The 20512-nt window shown below is 42.0% G+C and overlaps 1 protein-coding gene across 2 annotated transcripts in view; it reads right to left on the bottom strand.

Moving 5' to 3' along the window:
- Positions 1–20512, bottom strand: part of LOC115171375 (ubiquitin carboxyl-terminal hydrolase 43) — a 97163-nt gene that overhangs the window by 57235 nt on the left and 19416 nt on the right. Inside the window, exon 1 of one of the 2 annotated variants that reach the window (XM_029728125.1) lies at positions 1316–1942. The exons of the other annotated variant lie outside the window; for it this stretch is intronic. The gene's annotated coding sequence lies outside the window, so the exon portion shown is untranslated. Of the gene's footprint in view, positions 1–1315; positions 1943–20512 lie in introns of those variants that run through there. 2 annotated transcript variants of the gene reach the window in all.

Here is a 20512-nt window from a genome sequence, read left to right as displayed (position 1 = left end):
GTGTGGTTGTGATGGATATTTTGGTACAGCAATGGTAAAAACGAAACAAAAGGTACCATACCATAGGCACTGAGACAGGATGGATGACTGAGAAAAAGAGAGGTAACACTGCATAATGTCATTAGGGGCATTTATTAGGCTTAATTAATCTCATTTCCTGGGATAAAAAAAAAATGTTTTAATGTCACATACACCAGATAGGTACTGTGAAATGTGTTGTTTCGTGTTGTTTTACAGGGTCAGTCATAGTAGTACTGTCATGTGTGCTCCCTCTCCGGCCTCTAGGTCACCAGGCTGCTCATTTAAGGTGCACACCTGTCACCAGTGTTATGCGCATTTGTGCATAATGACACTCACCTGGACTCCATCACCTCCTTGATTACCTGCCCTTTATATGTCACTCCCTTAGTTTTTTCCCCCCAGTCGTCATTGTTTATGTTTTATGTCAGTGCTCTGTTTGTGTTTCTTGTTTTGTTTATTTATTAAACGTATTCACTCCCTGAACTTGCTTCCCGACTCTCAGTGTACATCTTTACAAGTACGGCGCCCCTGGAGCAAATTAGGCCTAAGTGCCTTGCTCAAGGGCACATCAACAGATTTTTCACCTTGTCGGTTCGGGTATGATGGCTTGATTACCGATTATTACTATAACTGAGCTCTCACAAACTCTCTTCGAAGACGTCTGAAACTTCAACATACATCTGCAATATAGTCAATATCAACTGCACAATATGTGCTCACTGACAACGTCGGTTATGAAAGTGACAAAGTAAAACATTTTCCTTATTGTCTATTTCCTGATTTATACAGTTACGGTTACAGTTACCGTAGCTGATTATGCATCAAAGTATAGGTAAGACACAGTTAAGTTATTCCTACAAAACAAGCGCATTGTTGGATAACAATGGTTAGAAATAAAAAAATAAAGGCAGCATTATGCACCAAAGATACGAACATCAGATTTTCAAGTGCAAAGGGAATTGTAGCTGCCATTTGCCTTCAGGCATTCAGGATTTAGTGAAGTAACATGATGCACTTCAGATGCCTAGTGGAAATATTTAATGGTACAAAATTGTACATTATGGAGTAAATATATGACTACAATACAGCCTTTGTGTGTGTGTGTGTTTGCGTGCAATGTGTAGCTCCCAAACTGAAACAGCTTTGACCTTGAAGGTGACATTTGTCACAAAGAACATTTGATGTGTCTGGATTCTTTTAAATTGGAAATAAACATTCATACTTTCAACATTCAGCACCTGAACAAAGCCACTGGATGTACACGTTTAACTATGATAACAAATCTCTGACTCACCTTTTCTTATCAAGAGTGGTTCACTTGGAAAAAGGCCAAGCTATAACCACATTTCCATGTTAGCACATTATTACTGAAGTTACTGGAGCGTTACTAGATGCCAGGCACTTGAAAATGCATTGTCATCATATCATTTTAGCCCTCATTTGACAGGCTCATGGAGGCTGTCAGAGCATTATTGCTCACCAAGGCTCTCTGTTGACTCTTTCTCCACCACACCACGTCTCCTGTCCTGATCCCATACTGACTGCCACTGTTCCCAGGCAGCTAGCTCAACCATGACCCTGTCTCACAAATGGAGCTGAAAGGAGGTTTTGAATTTCGGTTGTGGAAAAAAGTGTAGCGTAGTGTGGTGTGGGAGTGCTCAGGAGGAGAGTTCCTCTAACTAACCAACGCCACTGAGTCTTTTCTTCCAAGTCCACTTCAGCTTAGCACAGACCGGAATGTGACCGAAGCATGACCTTCCCCTCTTGCACGGGGCTTCAATAGGCACATACAATCACAAATGTTCCCTCTTCTCTCATTTCCCTCCGCTCTCACTTTAGTGAGTTCCTCTATGGTTTTAGCTCTCTCCATCACATTCTACTCCACTCAGTCACTCCCTCATCCTTCTCTCATAACATTCTCTCTTTTCCCCTCCCTGTGTGGTACGGTCATGCTCTGCTGAGCCTCCTCTTATTTGTCAAGGGGTAACAGGTCTTTAGAGCAGAGAGAGAGAGAGAGAGAGAGAGAGAGAGAGAGAGAGAGAGAGAGAGAGAGAGAGAGAGAGAGAGAGAGAGAGAGAGAGAGAGAGAGAGAGAGAGATTTGCTCTCCTGAGGCCGATGCTCCTACAGAATATATAGCTAGCTGAATTCATGCCTTACTACCACTCTCTGGCCTCCTCAGCGGCAGAGTTGACTGGAGCTGGAGAGATAATACATTCCAGAGTTATCTTTATGCAGAGATAACAACACAGCGTTCCGAGACCAATGAGCCCAGACACAGACTTATCACCTCACTAAATTCCCTGGTGAGCCTGGCCAAGTCATCAGACTGCAAGGCAGCAGCAGCATGTTAGCAGCAACCGCTAGTATGGCTGGGACGATACCAGTATCTCAATCTGTTTTCAATGGCAAAAATTAAAACACGAAGCTGACCAACTCTTTGGTCCTTTAAAAACCTGCTGTATGTAAAATATTGTGTGCTATAGTTTGGAAAGTAAATAAATGTGAATCTGGATGACAACATAATGTTTGTTTCCAACATTAGGGCTGTTTTCCTAAAGAAGTTAAATCCGCTTCGTGTTTTGTTTCCTTGTCACTAATGAATATGGCGATACTACAGGTAATCAAATGGCTACAGGTAATCAAATGGCTACCCGGACTATTTGCATTGTGTGCCCCCCCCCCAACCCCTCTTTTACGCTGCTGCTACTCTCTGTTTATCATATATGCATAGTCACTTTAACTATACATTTATGTACATACTACCTCAGTTGGCCCGACCAACCAGTGCTCCCGCACATTGGCTAACCGGGTTATCTGCATTGTGTCCCGCCACCCCACCACCTGCCAACCCCTCTTTTACGCTACTGCTACTCTCTGTTCATCATATATGCATAGTCACTTTAACCATATCTACATGTACATACTACCTCAATCAGCCTGACTAACCGGTGTCTGTATGTAGCCTCGCTACTTTTATAGCCTTGCTACTGTATATAGCCTCGCTACTGTTATTTTTCACTGTCTTTTTACTGTTGTTTTATTTCTTTACTTACCTATTGTTCACCTAATACCTTTTTGCACTATTGGTTAGAGCCTGTAACTAAGCATTTCACTGTAAGGTCTACACCTGTTGTATTTGGTGCACATGACAAATCAACTTTTGATTGATTTGATTTGATACTAGTATCCAGAGGTGTGGACTCAAGTCACATGACTTGGACTCGAGTCAGACTCGAGTCACAAATATGATGACTTGTAACTCGACTTTGACTTTAACACCAATGACTCGTGACTTAACTTGGACTTGAGCCTTTTGACTTGACCTGACTTGATACCCTCCCCAAGCCCAAATATAAAAAATGATGCTATTAAAAAAAGTGTGCAGCACATCAAGTCTTCATTTAACAGATTACAGTTTGATTACAGCCAATCAAATTGTGCCAGCTGAGAACAAGTTGTGCGTGGCAGTGCAGAGGAACATCGCCAGGTGAATTCAGATGGAGCCCTTGGAAAGATGATACCCCAAATTATTATTTTCGGATATAAAGATGATGCAGTATCAACAAAAAACAGATTTCAACTTGCAAAACATGCAGGAAGAATATTACAGACGGAGGCGTAACAATTTCCAACTTTGTTCGACATTTAAAGCTGCACAAAGAACGGTAAGTCGTGGCTAATATAGCCGACAGCTATATAATTTATAACTCTGCTAGTGTAGCATGTAGGTTAACGTAACGTTAAATCAATGAGCCTCCACACAGTCAGTCAGTGCGGGAACGTGATCATTGCACCCAAGATTGAGCTACAACTGGCTAGGCAGTTGGTAGCCTAAATCCTGCCTGATGTTACTACTGTTCCTAAAACCATTGACATACGTTAATGTGTGTGTATGTAAGGTTGGGCGATTGTGTACAAGCCTACATCGCCCGATTGCACCCCATAGTGATCCTCGATAGTCGATCACTATTGGGGGGGAGGGGTCTTTCAAGTGGCTACCCATGTATTTCCGTGGAAATATAACGTTTATTTGGAAAGTAATAAATATATGGATATTTTTAAAAGCATTCATGATTTGCGTAAACGTAATATACTAACTATTACTCTTGTTAAAAATATGAAATGGTATTACATTTGGTAAAGAGCACATTATGACTTGTTTAGGACTCGAAACTCAAAGTTTAGGACTTGAGACTTGACTTGATACTTGTCGGTCTTGACTTGAGACTTGACTCAGACTTGCCTGTCTTGACTTGGGACTTGACTTGGGACTTGAGTGCTAAGACTTGAGACTTTCTTGTGACTTTTAAAACAATGACTTGGTCCCACCTCTGCTAGTATCGTCCCGGCCCTCTAAAGACGTGAGCACAGTGAGAAACTGAGACACACAGACATATGATTCAGTAAGGCAGAAGTCATCTAAACTGATCAGGCTAGATAACGATTCCCATTAAATTAACTAAAACTGCTACTGTGCTCAAAGTAATATTTTGACAGTTTTTATATGCCGTTAAAACTCAATTAATAGCCCAGGCGTTTATTTGCTTCAATCACTGAACACAACCGGCGCTTATTAGAGACAGGTGTCTATTTCCTTAACGCACACAGCTTTTTCTCAATACAATTTTGAAAAGACTACAACTGTCACGTTCTGACCAGTAAAGGGGTTATTTGTTATTGTAGTTTGGTCAGGACGTGGCAGGGGGTGTTTGTTTTATGTGGTTCGGGGTTTGTTGGGTTATGTTATTATGTAAGAGGGGTGTTTGTTTAGAGTGTTCCAGAGTTTTTGGGCTATGTTCTATGTTAGTATATTTCTATGTTTATCTAGTATGTCTAGTTCTATGTTTAGTTAATGGGGTTGACCTTCAATTGGAAGCAGCTGCTCCTAGTTGCTTCTAATTTAAGGTCCTATTTAACCTGTTGGGGATAGGGGGCAGTATTTGCACGGCCCGATAAAAAACGTACCCGATTTAATCTGGTTACTACTCCTGCCCAGTAACTAGAATATGCATATAATTGTTTGATTTGGATAGAAAACACCCTAAAGTTTCTAAAACTGTTTGAATGGTGTCTGTGAGTATAACAGAACTCATTTGGCAGGCCAAAACCTGAGAAGATTCCAAACAGGAAGCGCTCTCTCTGACTATTTCTTGGCCTTCTTGATCATCTCTAACCAAAACAGGGGATCTCTGGCATAACGTGACATTTTCTAACGCTCCCATAGGCTCTCAGAAGGCGCCAGAACGATGAATGGTGACTTTGCTGGCCATGGCTGAAAAACAGTAGCGCATTTGGATAGTGGTCGATCTGAGAACAATGAGACTGAGGCGCATGCACGAGCCGACACCATGTTTTTATTTTTTCGTCTTTGAACGAAAACAGGGTTTCCCGGTCGGAATATTATCGCTTTTTTACGAGAAAAATCGCATAAAAATTGATTTTAAACAGCGTTTGACATGCTTCGAAGTACGGTAATGGAATATTTTGATTTTTTTTGTCACGAAACGCGTCGGGCGCGTCACCCTTCTTTACCCTTCGGATAGTGTCTTGAACGCACGAACAAAACGGCGCTATGGATTATTTGAAACCAAACCAACATTTGTTATTGAAGTAGAAGTCCTGGGAGTGCATTCTGACGAAGAACAGCAAAGGTAATCCAATTTTTCAAATAGTAATTCTGAGTTTGGTGAGTACCACACTTGGTGGGTGTCAAAATAGCTAGCCTGTGATGGCCGGGCTATCTACTCAGAATATTGCAAAATGTGCTTTCACCGAAAAGCTATTTTAAAATCGGACATAGCGATTGCATAAAGGAGTTCTGTATCTATAATTCTTAAAATAATTGTTGTGTTTTTTGTGAACGTTTATCGTGAGTAATTTAGTAAATTCACCGGAAGTGTTCGGTGGGAATGCTAGTCACATGCTAATGTAAAAAGCTGGTTTTTGATATAAATATGAACTTGATTGAACAAAACATGCATGTATTGTATAACATAATGTCCTAGGAGTGTCATCTGACGAAGATCATCAAAGGTTAGTGCTGCATTTAGCTGTGGTTTTGGTTTTTGTGACATTATATGCTAGCTTGAAAAATGGGTGTCTGATTATTTCTGGCTGGGTACTCTGCTGACAATCTAATGTTTTGCTTTCGTTGTAAAGCCTTTTTGAAATCGGACAGTGTGGTTAGATTAACGAGAGTCTTGTCTTTAAAATGGTGTAAAATAGTCATATGTTTGAAAAATTGAAGTAATAGCATTTCTAAGGTATTTGAATATCGCGCCACGGGATTCCACTGGCTGTTGAAGAGGGGTGTTTTTCTGTGGGATGTTGTGGGTAGTTGTCTCCTGTTTTGTGTCTGTGCACCTGACAGGACTGTTTAGTGTTGTTCGTTGTTTTGTATACGTGATTTATTTGTTTTTCCTTCTTTTAAATTAATAAAGAAGATGAGTATACACGTTCCCGCTGCACCTTGGTCCAATCCTTACGACGCCCGTTACAATAACACTGTTTAATGTGACCAGTATAAACATTATAATAACAAATCCATCGCAGATCATACTTGCAAAGACTACGCTGCATATCATACGCCAACAATTTCGCGCTTCAGCACCATTCTCTCACTCGTTGCGCCTTGTATCCCCCGTAGTTGAGCCGACCATGTCAAAACACACTGCTGTCTCATCCTTGGAAATTATGTTGCTCTCCTCTATCTTCTTTTGCGCAATCTTTACATTACTCACTGAAGTTTACTCATAAACAACTCATTTAGACCCAGCGTTTATTCGAAAAAGGCTGAAATGTGTGTCAATGCCTGGCTATTAAAAGGGAGACTGCGTTTAAAAAGGGAGACTGCGTTTATTTGAGACTGCGTTTAATTTAGGTTTTACGGAATGTGGACAACTATAGTATGCATCTTGAGAGGTCTCAAACTTGAATGTCCTGTCTAACATTGAGATGCTATCTTGGAAATCGGTTGTCAGAAAAAGGTCAAGCTCAAACCGGATAGAAACGGCAGTAAAAAAATGGATTAGGCAGAAAAAGGTGGAAAGTAGATATTTTGAGTCAACATGGAAAGCCTGATTTTAGGACAAAACGTATTCCTTCTGAAAATATAGTCATTTAGTGGTAATGCTATAGTAGTGTACCCTACAGTAATGTATCTGCTGGGACAAATTTCTGTAGCTCACTGTATGTTTATACATGAGGAAGTTTGTCCCCCGAAAAACTGTCAGTGGGGTGTCTTCTATCTTGTACAGTTTCTTGTGAGACAGTGTATGGTGCACACAAACACACACACACACACGCACGCCCGGACATACACACAAACACTCAAAAAGGCAACAGACTGATGTCCAAGACGGGAACATAATGTACTGTAATGTGTGTCCTTGATAAATGCTTTATCAAATGACTCCGCTTGTCATGGACACAAAGAGAAACAGCAAGTTGTCAAAAAGGCTGTGTTCATGTCTGCTGCTTCTTCTAGGCCATCTACTCTGTGACACAAAAAAGTAGTATGTCTGTGAAGGATGGCGCTTTAGTGCTCTGCTATAAGTGAAAATGGAGATGAACACATTTTCAAAAGGGAGATTCAGATTAAATTAAAATGACTTGAGCTCTTTCCAACAGTTCTAAGATGAGGTGGCTGGGGGTGAGTGGTCTCACTGACAGAGCAGAGCCCTGTAATGAAGAGGAAAGGCCAACTGATGAGGGAACATTTCATTAGAAGCAGAGTGGACAAATAATGATTTATTACTAAACCTGTATAAATAGCTTCATCGGCAAAGGCTATGATTGCTTGCCTGCCGCAGGCAACGTAGTCATGTTTATTTGACTTTGCCCTGGTGGTCTTATAAACAGCAATACTCTGTAAACAAACTAACAGATATTTCATTTGTTCAACTTAGTGCTTAACAAGGGTGGTGAGAGGCATCACAACAACTTCAAGCACTTTAGCGTCTAAATTGAGTAAAATAAGCTGAATTTAATTTTGTCAGCAAATATTGTCATTAACTTTTTTGGGATGGGGGCAGCATTCAGAATTTTGGATGAAAAGCGTGCCCAAAGTAAACTGCCTGCTACTCAGGCCCAAAAGCTAGGATATGCATATAATTGGTAGATTTGGATAGAAAACACTCCAAAGTTTCTAAAACTGTTAAAAATGTCTGTGAGTATAACATAACTTATGCGGCAGGCAAAACCCTGAGGACAAACCATCCAGGATTTTTTGTTGTTGTTGAGGTGACAGTGTTTTCCATGGGGTTTCTATGTGGATCTAGATTTCCAAGGCACTTGCTTGCAGTTCCTATCGCTTCCACTGGATGTCAACAGTCTTTAGAAATTGGTTGATGTTTTTCTTTTGAGTAATGAAGAAGTATGGCTGTTCAGAACGAGGGTCGAGTCTAGTGTACTGTTGTGGTTGGGGTGCGCGACCTGAAAGCTAGCTCCACTTTGTTTTAGTCCGGTATTGAACACAGTTTATCCCGTCTTAAATTTGATCGATTATTTATGTTAAAAAATACCTAAAGTTGTATTAGGAAAGTTGTTTGAAATGTTTGGATCAAGATTACAGGTAACTTATTAGATATTTTGTAGTCATGTTGCTCGAGTTGGGACCGGTGTTTTTCTGATTCAAACGTGCCAAATAAATGGACATTTTGGAGATATAACGACGGAATTGATCAAACAAAAGGACCATTAATGATGTTTATGGGACATATTGGAGTGCCAACAGAAGAAGATTTTCAAAGGTAAGGCATGAATTATATCGTTATTTCTGAGTTTTGTGTTGCGCCTGGCGGGTTGAATTATGATTGTTGTTTCTTTGATGGGGTGCTGTCCTCAGATAATAGCATGGTTTGCTTTCGCTGAAAAGCCTATTTGAAATCTGACACGGTGGCTAGATTAACAAGAAGTTAAGCTTTAATTTGTTGTATTGCACTTGTGAATGTATGAAAGTTAAATATTTCTAATACTTTCTTTTGAATTTCGCTCTCTGCCATTTCACCGGATGTTGTCGAAACGTTCCGCTAGCGGAACCCCTAGCCGTAAGCAACTACCCACTGGGCACAGACGTCAATTCAACGTATATTCCGCGTTGGTTCAATGTAATTTCATTGAAATGACTTGTAAACAACATTGACTCAACCAGTGTATACTCAGTAGGTATCCTTAAAGATTATATCAAGTAAAATAAAATAAATTGAGATTATGATCAGCAATTATCCCCTTGAAAATAATTTCTGTCATAGATACAATAGAATATCGCAAACATACAGCAGACCCACATGAAGAAAAGCATGGTCAGTGGTTACAAGTTTGTGTTCAGGATGGACATACAGTAGATCAACGTATACAGGGATCCCAGTAAATGTCAGATCAGATGGTCATTTGATTGGCTGATTACAATGGCTTATCAAGTTGTCCTTTCAAACAGTTCTAGTGAAAATCCCTTCTAAAAAAAGTACTCTGCTATATATCTTTACAGTATAAGACCACATTTTACAAAGTGAATGATTAATGTGAAGGGGCACTTGACTGGGCACAGACGAGATGAGGACATTGACGAAGTCTGAAAAGAGAACATGGAGGAATTTCAGCCACTGTCAGTTTAATGCACAAAACAGAACTCATCATGTAGTAGTAACGTGCGACCGCTAATACCCAAGATATGTTGTGAAATTGTCAACCTTGCTTAATCCAAAAGCCTCAATGCCAGGAGAGGCGTGTGCCGATACCCCGGGAGTAAGAAGAACATTAAAACTCCAATCCCTCACCCTGGCAGCTACAGCGGTGTAATTGATTCCTAGGATTTAGATAAATGACAAAGATACAGTTGTGAGCAACTGAGTGGAAGGACTAGAGCCTAGTTGCTAGCGCAGCACTGTCAACAAGGGGGACAGAGTTCATCTATTGTGATTCCTGAGCTGACCGACCAGAGAAAAATACTGCAGCATTGTTATCGGCTAGCGAAAGTGGACAGTGGCTCAAAGGGGTCATTTTCTGTAACCACCAGAGCATACAAGACAGTTTTGACAGCGATTTAAGTCCATGTCCAGACATTGGTAAGTGTAAAATCAAGATAATAAGCACTACAGTGCAAACAAGCTTCCTGCTCTTACGACGCTCCACCACGCTCGAGGACATTCACTTCTGAAACACTTACCCATCGTCAACTCTCCATAGAGGGTAATGACAAGACTAAAACTGATAACGGGACTTTATTTCATTGTGGTGCTGACTGAGAGCCTGAAATCACACAAATTAACAGAATGGTCTGTCCTCTAGTGAGGTTTTATATAATTAACCCAAATGTCACCCATAGTGATTCATACCAGTGTTCAGGAACCTGGGCACTTTCACTCCACCGCAGAGGAATTCCAGCAAATATCCTGCGTGGATCACCTGTCTCGTCCTGATGGGTTTTCAGGGATGGAGCGTAAAGGGGGACGAGGTTTCCCAGTAATGGGCCTGCTGTGAATAATTTAAGCATCCATGGAAACAGAGATGGACATGTGCCTGTGGAAGGAGCAGAGCACTAGAGGAGAGTGATTGAGAACAGGGGCTGCAAGAGCAGAGCTCTAACCTCTCCAGTAAAGCTGAACACACAGACAGTGAAAGAGAAAGAGAGTGCACTACACAGCGCTGACATGCACAGCGTTAATGAATAATGGACGTCTCCCTCTGAGAAACCTCCTACCACGTCCCTCTCTAAAAATAGCCCCTTCTTTTGTCAAGGTGGACAGGGGTAGCAGCACTACTGTCAGAGCCCCACCTCATAGGGAATCACTCTTTGTGGGAGCATCGTTATGGACATGCTAAGTGGGAATACTCTGCTGAACAGGGTGAGGCTGACCTCAGTGTGTAGTAGGTAGGTAGTGGCCTGCTAGATGATGTGTGTGTCTGGTCAGGTCTGGTTAGTGGGAATTTGTTAGAAAGCAGACCTGTCCAGAGGCAGAATTCTGGCCTTGGTATCCTTCTGTGAGTTCACAAAGGGTATCAGCTACAATGACCCCTGGGATCTCAAGACTGGTTATACACTACATGACCAAAAGTATGTGGACACCTGCTCATCGAACATCTCATTCCAAAATAATGGGCATTAATATGGAGTTGGTCCTTCCTTTGCTGCTATAACAACCTCCACTATTCTGGGAGGTTTTCCACTAGATGTTGGAACATTGCTGGGGGGACTTGCTTCCATTCAGCCACAAGAGCATTAGTAAGGTCGGGCACTGATGTTGGGCGTTAGGCCTGGCTCGCAGTCTGCATTCCAATTCATCCCAAAGGTGTTCGATGGAGTTGAGGTCAGGGCTCTGTGCAGGCCAGTCAAGTTCTTCCATACCGATCTTCACAAACCATTTCTGTATGTACCTCGTTTTGTGCATGAGGTCATTGTCATGCTGAAACAGGAAAGGGTCTTCCCCAAACTGTTCCCACAAAGTTAGAAGCACAGAATTGTCTAGAATGTAATTGTATGCTGTAGCGTTAAGATTTCCCTTCACTGGAACTAAGGGGCCTAGCCCGAACCATGAAAAACAGCCCCAGCCTATTATTCCTCCTCCACCAAACTTTACAGTTGGCACTATGCATTCGGGCAGGTAGCGTTCTCCTCGCATCCGCCAAACCCAGATTCATCCGTCAGGACTGCCAGATGGTGAAGCGTGATTCATCACTCCAGGGAATGCGTTTCCACCACTCCAGCCGATGCTTGACATTGCGCATGGTGATCTTACATGCTGACTTCACCGCTCGCATCGAGTGCCCGAGCATTGCAAAATAAATGTAAACATACGTTATTTTATTTTTGTTGCCAAGGGCTAAAATAGAAGTCTGTTCTATTTCTGACGCAGATCGCGCCGCAAGTCCTGCCTCTCCCATCTCCTCATTGGTTTATAGAAGCAGATACCCACATGCCATCTCCTTATTGGTTATACCCACGTGGGTGACTGAAAGACGAACGGAGGTCGGTGGTGGTAATACACGTTATGAAAGTTAGTTGCCAGTCGCCAAAGTCCAAAGAAGAAAAAGCCTGGAAGGAGGAGAGATGACTAGAAACGATTCGGTTGACCGTTTTATGTGTAGATTAATTGTCGGAGTAGAGGACCTTGTGCATTGCAGGTAAAATAACAACTCAACGTTTATATCCCAGGACAAATTAGCTAGCAACAGGAAGCTAGCAAAATAGGACAAATTAGCTAGCAACTGCAAGCTAGCTAGCTAAATTGCCTTAAATGTTTAATGCTTTTCGACCTGTCCCCAAATTAATATAATTGGTTCAGAGTTTGTTTTGATATTTTAACCTGTGTGTCGTGATCGCGTTTGGTGTGGGGGGACAAAATCAATTTTCGCACGATGGCGCACACGGTTAGGGTACGGTGTTATGCTTGTGTGCGGCTGCTCAGCCATGGAAATCCATTTCATTAAGCTCCCAACTAACAGTTGGTGTGCTGACGTTGCTTCCAGAGGGAGTTTGGAACTCGATAGGCGATTTTACGCTCTTCAGCACTCGGCGGTCCAGTTCTGTGAGCTTGTGTGGCCTACCACTTTGCGGCTGAGCCATTGTTGCTCCTAGACGCTTCCACTTCACAATAACAGCACTTACAGTTGACCGGGGCAACTCTAGCAGGGCAGGACTTTTACGAACTGACTTGCTGGAAAGGTGGCATCCTATTAAGGTGCCACGTTGTGGGTCACTGATCTCTTCATTAAGGTCATTCTACTGCTAATGTTTGTCAATGGAGATTGCCTGCATGGCTGTGTGCTCGATTTTATACACATGTCAGCAACAGGTGTGGCTGAAATAGCCAAATCCGATAATTTGAAGGGGTGTCCACATACTTTTGTGTATATATAGTGTACCATGATCTCTGGTTTGATTCTGACGACAGCTGCCCACATGAAGAAAATACTATAGTATACTATGGTATAAATACTATATTATAAACTGGGTGGTTCGAGCCCTGAATGCTGATTGGCTGACAGCCGTGGTATATCAGACCGTATACCACATGTATGACAAAACATGTATTTTTACTGTAATGTAAATACTGTAATAAAAGATAATGTAAATACTGTAATAAAAGATAATATAGTAATTCATGTAGTGTTTTTGCAGATTGTAGTATACTGTAGTATTTACTGTAGTGTTTTTGTGGACTGTAATATACTGTAGTATGTACTATAGTGTTTTTGTTTTATTATCTTTGATACATAGAAGTGGAGGCTTTCTCCTTGAGGAAACATATTGGAGATATACTAAAAGATAACATTTTCCATATCTTGTAGGTAGTAAGGACAAGGGTCTGAATAGATAGTTCAGAGCTTCAGCTCCTTCTTATAACCTGTAAGGAACACAATATATGATCTATACTTGCATGCAGGTTTCTCACTTATGGGTGGCACAAATTGGGATATGGAGAGGGGAATGGGTAGGGTATATGCAAATGAAATACTGTAGTATTTACTATAGTTAAAAAAAAGTGTACACCACAATCCAGATTGAATTATTACAGTACCCTGAAAGCACATGCAAGTAACAGTTAAGTTAAATTGTTTGCCTTGAGTCTTTTGATGTCATTCTCAGAAGTGCGGGTCCTGGGCCTCCCGAGTGGCGCAGCGGTCTAAGGCACTACATCGCAGTGCTGAGGCACCACTACAGCCTCGGGTTCGGTCCCAGGCTATGTCACAGCTGGCTGTGACTGGGAGACCCATGGGGCGGCGCACAATTGGCCCAGCATCGTCCGGGTTAGGGGAGAGTTTGTCCGGACGGAATTTCCTTGTCTCATCGTGCTCTAGCAGGCTGTGCACCTACAAGCTGACTTCAGTCGTCAGTTGAACAGTGTTTCCTCTGACACATTGGTGCGGCTGGCTACCGGGTTAAGCGAGCAGTGTGTCAAGAATAAGTGCGTTCTGGCAGGGTCGTGTTTCGGAGGATGTATGGCTCTCGACCTTCACCTCTCCCGAGACCGTAGGGGAGTTGCAGTGATGAGAGAAGATCGTAACTACCAGTTGGATAACACATTTATTTAATAAAGAAGTGCGGAACATGGCAACATACAATGTACTATATCTATAATCTTCTATGGAGTCATACATTTAGCTTTTTTTGCAATTGTTGTTGTTGTTCTTTTTTAAGTTGAACAAAAGCCTCAACCTGCATTACTAAATGCACGCAATATCAATGGAAAAGTATGTCAGCTCAATGTTCAGCAAAGACTGACATATAATAATGTAAAATGGAGATCTCACATTCAAGCACTTCCATGAAGCTATAACCAAGGATGTAGACATCCTTGATATAAGTGAATCAGCATTAAGGGGCTATGGCTCTTCATACAGGCAGGCTGTTGGCACAGCAGATCATCATCTGCTCTAGCTGCATGCTCTAGACACACCATTCGATTGTCCGTTTCACTAAGCCAGTCAGATGGGTGGGCTAGTAATTAAATCCCAAAGTCTGGAGGTCAGAAATCCACAGAAGGGGATTGAGAATGAGACAGTCTCATAACTGAGAAGAAAAGACAGAAGAGGACTCTGGGAAAGGGAATTTTGTTATTTTACATAAGAATGAAGGGAAAGAATAAAATGATTAGTGGTTTGAGAGACAGAGGGACATAGTCCTGGAGGGGGTAATGATATAATTGCTCTCACAGGAGAGGAGTGTAGAAGGAGTGTAGAAGCCCTCAATGCACAGACACTTCTCTGTATAGTTCATCAGTTGGAGAATACAGCTAGTGACAGGAGGGTAGCTAAAGTGGTAGAGACCTCTGACAATGATTCTACAACAGTATATGAGATATCAGCAGAGTGGGTTCAGGAACAGTGGTTTGAGGTGAATGACGATATAACACATGATTAGTTATAATGCATCAACTCAACCGACCCTAGCCAACCAACTCCTTCCCAGAATCCTTGCTAGCATGCCAACTTTCCTCATTTGAGAGGGAATTCCAGGCACTTACCAGCAGGTCTGCACTGAGGTCCACTTCCTTTCCTTTTAGTGGAAATAATGGTCAGGCAGTAGCTAGAGGTCAGCAGGGGATGATGATGTGACTCAGTCCTGGTCTCTCTGACCTCATGTCAGTCATGGCTAGTGGACTACTCTCTGAGAGCATTATACAGATTTTCAACCATGGTAAAACCCACTGGTGGAGCACAATTATTGGCATCCTGTAACATTCTCTTATATAGTGTATGAGGTCATCTCCACAATGCTGCAGTCATTGGTAACCTACATTAGATATCATTCTATAGAGCAGACTCGCTGAACCTCCACAGTAAAAAGTATAATGACAGTAAAACATTACAGCCCAGTGGAGAGAATCATCCTCCACCAATGCTGAGTGGATCTGCCCTGCCGCCCCGCTGCTTGTTTTTTATGGAAATACCATCAAGTCTGAAACAAAAAGAGGGAGGAAACAAGGCACTTTTTGGAAGTGCCTTTGTGAGCCAAGAAAATACTTAGAGCTACTATTCAAGAAAAATGCTGCTAACACTTTTTGGGGTAGATGAATATGACTTTGTGAAATTAATCATTAGTGTCTCATAAGCCGATTGGCTTTTAGGTGGCATCAGTGGAGGCAGAGGAGGAAATGAATTCATATAAAGGCAGGGAGGTGGGTCTCCTGAGCTGATGGGGTTTATTACTGTGCTGCTGACACACTGCGGTGACAGGCAGGAGACAACACCCACAGATGGGGATGTAATGACAAGAGCTAAGGTCAAGAAACACTAGTAACTATTTCTATAGAAACATGTACAGTATGTCTAGCAAGAGCCATGAACTGTAAAGAATGTTTACAGCGAGTGTATAAGGTGTTATAAGGTTTACAAAACATGTTACCCCATTCAAAATAACTTATCAAAGACATCCAAATAAAGTGAAATGAAGTCAAACGGTCATGAAAATCCTCTGCCAACTAGCCTATATAATTATGAGTCCTTTTACAGGTAGACTTGGAGAAGGCATTCCACACAGAAGTGGTGGCTCAGCGACAGTGCAGTATATAGAAATGTCCTTAACCGCTCCTTAAACCTTGAGTGATACATTGGGGTGTCTGAGGCAGCTTAATTGTGTCTGTGCCAGTGAAAGCAACCCCGGCAGACTGCAGATAAATTAAAAAAGGTCCTTTTTCAAGAACAGTGCTCCTGGCAAAGGGAAGGACGCTCTCAAATTAAACCTCCATGAGAAGTCAACAATAATTCACACACACACAATCTCACACAATCACACACACACACACACACACACACACACACACACACACACACACACACACACACACACACACACACACACACACACAGACACAGACACACACACAGACACACACACACTTTCTCTTGCTCTGTGGGGAAGCCGATACAGAACATGAGCCCAGTATGTATCGGCCAATCAACATTAATCTGGGTTAGAGGTCAAAGGAGTACACAAGCACAGAGCGGTCACATTGGGACCCTTTCCTCCAAGCTGCTTTTCCAGCTGGGTGGCTCAGAGTCACAGGAAGTCATTCTGTTCTACAGAGCAGACAAAATCAAAGTTGGGGAGAGGAAACACTCACAGGCACAATAGGCCTGCACCCTGCCCTCCCTGACTGGAAAACAGCAACCACACATGGCACGTTGTGACGGTCGGTGCTACTGTAAGTGATGTTGTGATTAGGTATTGGTGGTTGGCTTAGTTAGTGAACTCTCTGTAAATCACAGCAGATCTTTATGAGGAGACAGGGAAGAGAAGAGAGGATGATGCCTTAAAAGGTTCTGAGGATAGTGTTTCTGACCTTGGTGACCTTGATACTGATCATTGTGATGATTATGCTCAGCGTGGCTGAGGACCCAGTGCAGGACATGAGTCATTTGACTCTGCATGGGAATGTCCTGCGTAGTGACCTTCTGTTGTTCAGTGTCTCTGGTAGCTCGCCTTCAGCGCTATCTCTTTTCCTGGCTTGCATCATGAGTACCACTGATAATCCTCTTTGACCCAAGATTGAACCCTGAACACTGTTCCTGTTTTCTCTACTCACACACCTCCCCTGTGCTTCTCTATGGGCACAGATACAGCAGATTCCCAAGGACCTCTGGTGAATATCCCATTCCCTAAAGTGAATGGCTCGGACCAGCTCAAATCTCTCAAAAGCTTTTTTTACTGCCTGTGTGTTTGCTGTGACAGCACTGACTGCATTACATCCACAGTCCCTTATTCATGTTCTAACTCTGTAGGAGGGCTGAGGGTTCACTGAGAGCAAAAGTCCTTACTGTATCCAAACTGCTCCTTGTTCTGGATAAGTAAACACATTTGTAAATCAGATACAAATAATTGAAATATCATCAAACATGACAACAGTTGCTGTACTGTACTGACTCTGCAACATTGCTGTCCTTGAATGGAGGTTTGCTTATCTGTCAGTCTGTCACTACCCGTTAAGGCTTCCCCACCCACAGCCACACTGTTGTACAGAGCCCAACACAACCCTGTATCACCTCTCCCTCTCTTCACTAGCAGTGCTCAACAAGCGTCTCTTTCTTCCTCCGGCTTACAAAGGGCCACATTCATGATACAGAGAGAGAGCTTCACACCAGCACGGTTTCTTAAGTGATAAACGGTCAACAAACTGAATGCCAGTTCCATGGTGTGACTACAGTATGTGTGTGTGTGTGTGTGTGTGTGTGTGTGTGTGTGTGTGTGTGTGTGTATTCTTTTTAAGAAACTCAGTCGAGCTTACAACTTACTCTTGATAATAGTAACAGTAGAATGCATGAGGAGCAAATTCCAAATTGTGTGTAGTGCATATGGTATCAGCAGTGTTCCTCTTGTCATGTCAGTCACTGCAGACCTTAGAGAGCTATTTATAACTTGTCAGAAATGTCCAGATCAACCAGCCCATGTCAGCTAATGTGTTTTTAGCTAGGATTTTTAGCCTGTTGATTTTGTTGTAATGTTTGAGTCCCTCAGATATTACATGAACACACATAAGACATGGCAAAATGTGTAGAATTGCAGGAAATTAGCATTAAAACTGCAAAATGTTCTCTTGGCCAACAAGAGAGGTGTGAAAAGTTTGTGCCTGTCATGGACCGTACTTGTGTCCATTGAGGGAACGGCGATGATGGAAGGGGGGCCAGAATGAAAGTTTGGGAACCACTGATTTGAGCTTGGAAGCTCAGGGGTGGGGGAACTCCCATTGTTCATCCGGGTCTCCTGCGCTGCTTATGGTAACTGAAGGCGTGCTGAAAAACAATTCATTCAGCCCCTGGGTTAGCAGGGAGCTCCCTCCCTGGGCTCTGTGGGGACATGAGAGGACTTCTAAACCAGTTTCCTCACTCCCTCCATCCTCCCTGTGACCCGGGCTTACTCCACTGGCACGGCAGCTCCGGTAGGGTGGCAGAGCTGCAGCCTGCCACAACACAACAACAAACACAACACAACAAACCCTTAAACTCCTCTGAACTCCCTCTTTCAAGCCCCTTCTCCCAGATGTCAACAAGGGTTTGACTATTTGTGATGTGAGAAGGATAAACAAAGTTAGATGTGATAGATGTCTGAGCAGTGCTAAAATAAGAAGACCTCTCTTCATGGAGTCTGTCACCTGAGAGAGCCATTAAAATCCTTCTCCCCTGAGGAGAGCTCCTTTGTGGGTGGCTAGCTGATACTACTGTAAATTCTTAAGAGGGCTCTAAAAAGACCAATAAAGGGTTAGAGTGAGTATGGTAAGTAGCAGACTTTGAGCCAGGGGAGGAGGGAGGGGGGCACAGTGAGAATAGCAGGATGAATCCCGTTAGTAGGTAGTGTACTGTATGAGCCCTGGGATTATTTCCTTGGCTCTATTCTATCAGGCCACATGTTTCCATACTGATAAAAAAATGAAATCCATGACAACGCCGGTGCTCAGTCCACTCACAGGCGGCTGGGAGAGGGTCTGGCTAAACATAAGAGATGACTGTCATAAGAGATGTTCTGCTCTGGACAGAGACCACACGGTGCTAGTCTGTGTGTGTGTGTGTGTGTGTGTGTGTGTGTGTGTGTGTGTGTGTGTGTGTGTGTGTGTGCGCGTGTCATTTATTGATATAGAGTTTATTCTGTTAGACAGTATTCTTTTGAACAAAATAATGACAAGATTGTAGGAGGGCTATTTCTATCCTCAAAACAAGTTTTCAAGAAGAATACTTAATTCAGTCAGGAGAGAGGAGAACCTCACTACAAGCACAACCCTGACACCTGCTGAACTCCCACTATATATTAGTCGACAGTCGTATACCTTTGTTGGCATACCCCATATCATTACAGAACATGTAGCATTAGCTTAGTACAAATTGAGATGCAGCTGCATGAGAGGTGATGTCTGTCCATCGATTAGTCAGTCATGTATTTCAGGCTAAATGACTCAGTAGACTGTCATTATTAATAGCTTTGGCATTAATGAGGACATGCTAATGTGATTTCCAGGGCAGGTTAATAATGACTTCCACAGATCTAATTGAGGTCAATATGAAGCATGATTCCTATTCCTGTCAGTATAAAGCCAACATAGAGACAAGCAATGAGGCTCTGGAAGGGGTTGTCTTTACTCAACAGCCAGAGCAGAATGCATACATGATGAAGCCATGACAAGACCCATGTATTTACAATGAAAAATGTAATATGTTATTATTCAAATGAAAACAAAACTACTGAATTAGTCGTTAATTTCTTCATTCTCTCTGGTAACGAAAACAAATACTTGAAATATGTCTCCAAATGCAACATATTTTTTACTTGAAATCCAATACTTTATAAAATCTCTAGAATTAGTCAATAAAAGAAAACACACTGTATTATTACAACTGTAAACCCTGGCATTTATTTTAGGTACTTTAACTTTTGAAAGTCAATTCGTGATTTTATTTTTTTACTTTTAATGTTTCTTCAGAGAAAATATATGCGTAGTGATGTCCTATGTTTCTTTGTTATTGTATTGTAATTTGAAATTGAATAATAATAAAAAATATATATACAGACGTGCTCAAATTTGTTGGTACCCCTCCACAAAAACAAAGAAAGCACAATTTTCTCTGAAATAACTTGAAACTGACAAAAGTAATTGGCATCCACCATTGTTCATTCCATATTTAATAGAAAATCATACTTTGCTTTTGATTTTTTATTCAACATAATATTGTAAATAATAAAACAAATGAAAATGTCATGGACAAAAATGATGGAACTCTTAAGCTAATATTTTGTTGCACAACCTTTAGAGGCAATCACTGCAATCAAACATTTTCTGTAGCTTTCAATGAGACTTCTGCACCTGTTAACAGGTAGTTTGGCCCACTCTTCCTGAGCAAACTGCTCCAGCTGTCTCAGGTTTGATGGGTGCCTTCTCCAGACTGCAAGGTTCAGCTCTTTCCATAGATGTTCGATAGGATACAGATCTCATATAAGGCCACTTCAGAATAGTCCAATGTTTTGTTCTTATCCATTCTTGGGTGCTTTTAGCTGCGTGCTTTGGG

Source organism: Salmo trutta, chromosome 32, assembly GCF_901001165.1.
Source record: "Salmo trutta chromosome 32, fSalTru1.1, whole genome shotgun sequence".
In the NCBI taxonomy this organism is placed as follows: domain Eukaryota; kingdom Metazoa; phylum Chordata; class Actinopteri; order Salmoniformes; family Salmonidae; genus Salmo; species Salmo trutta.
The sequence above is the reverse complement of the archived record's forward strand: the minus strand, read 5'-3'. Positions and strand labels throughout refer to the sequence as shown.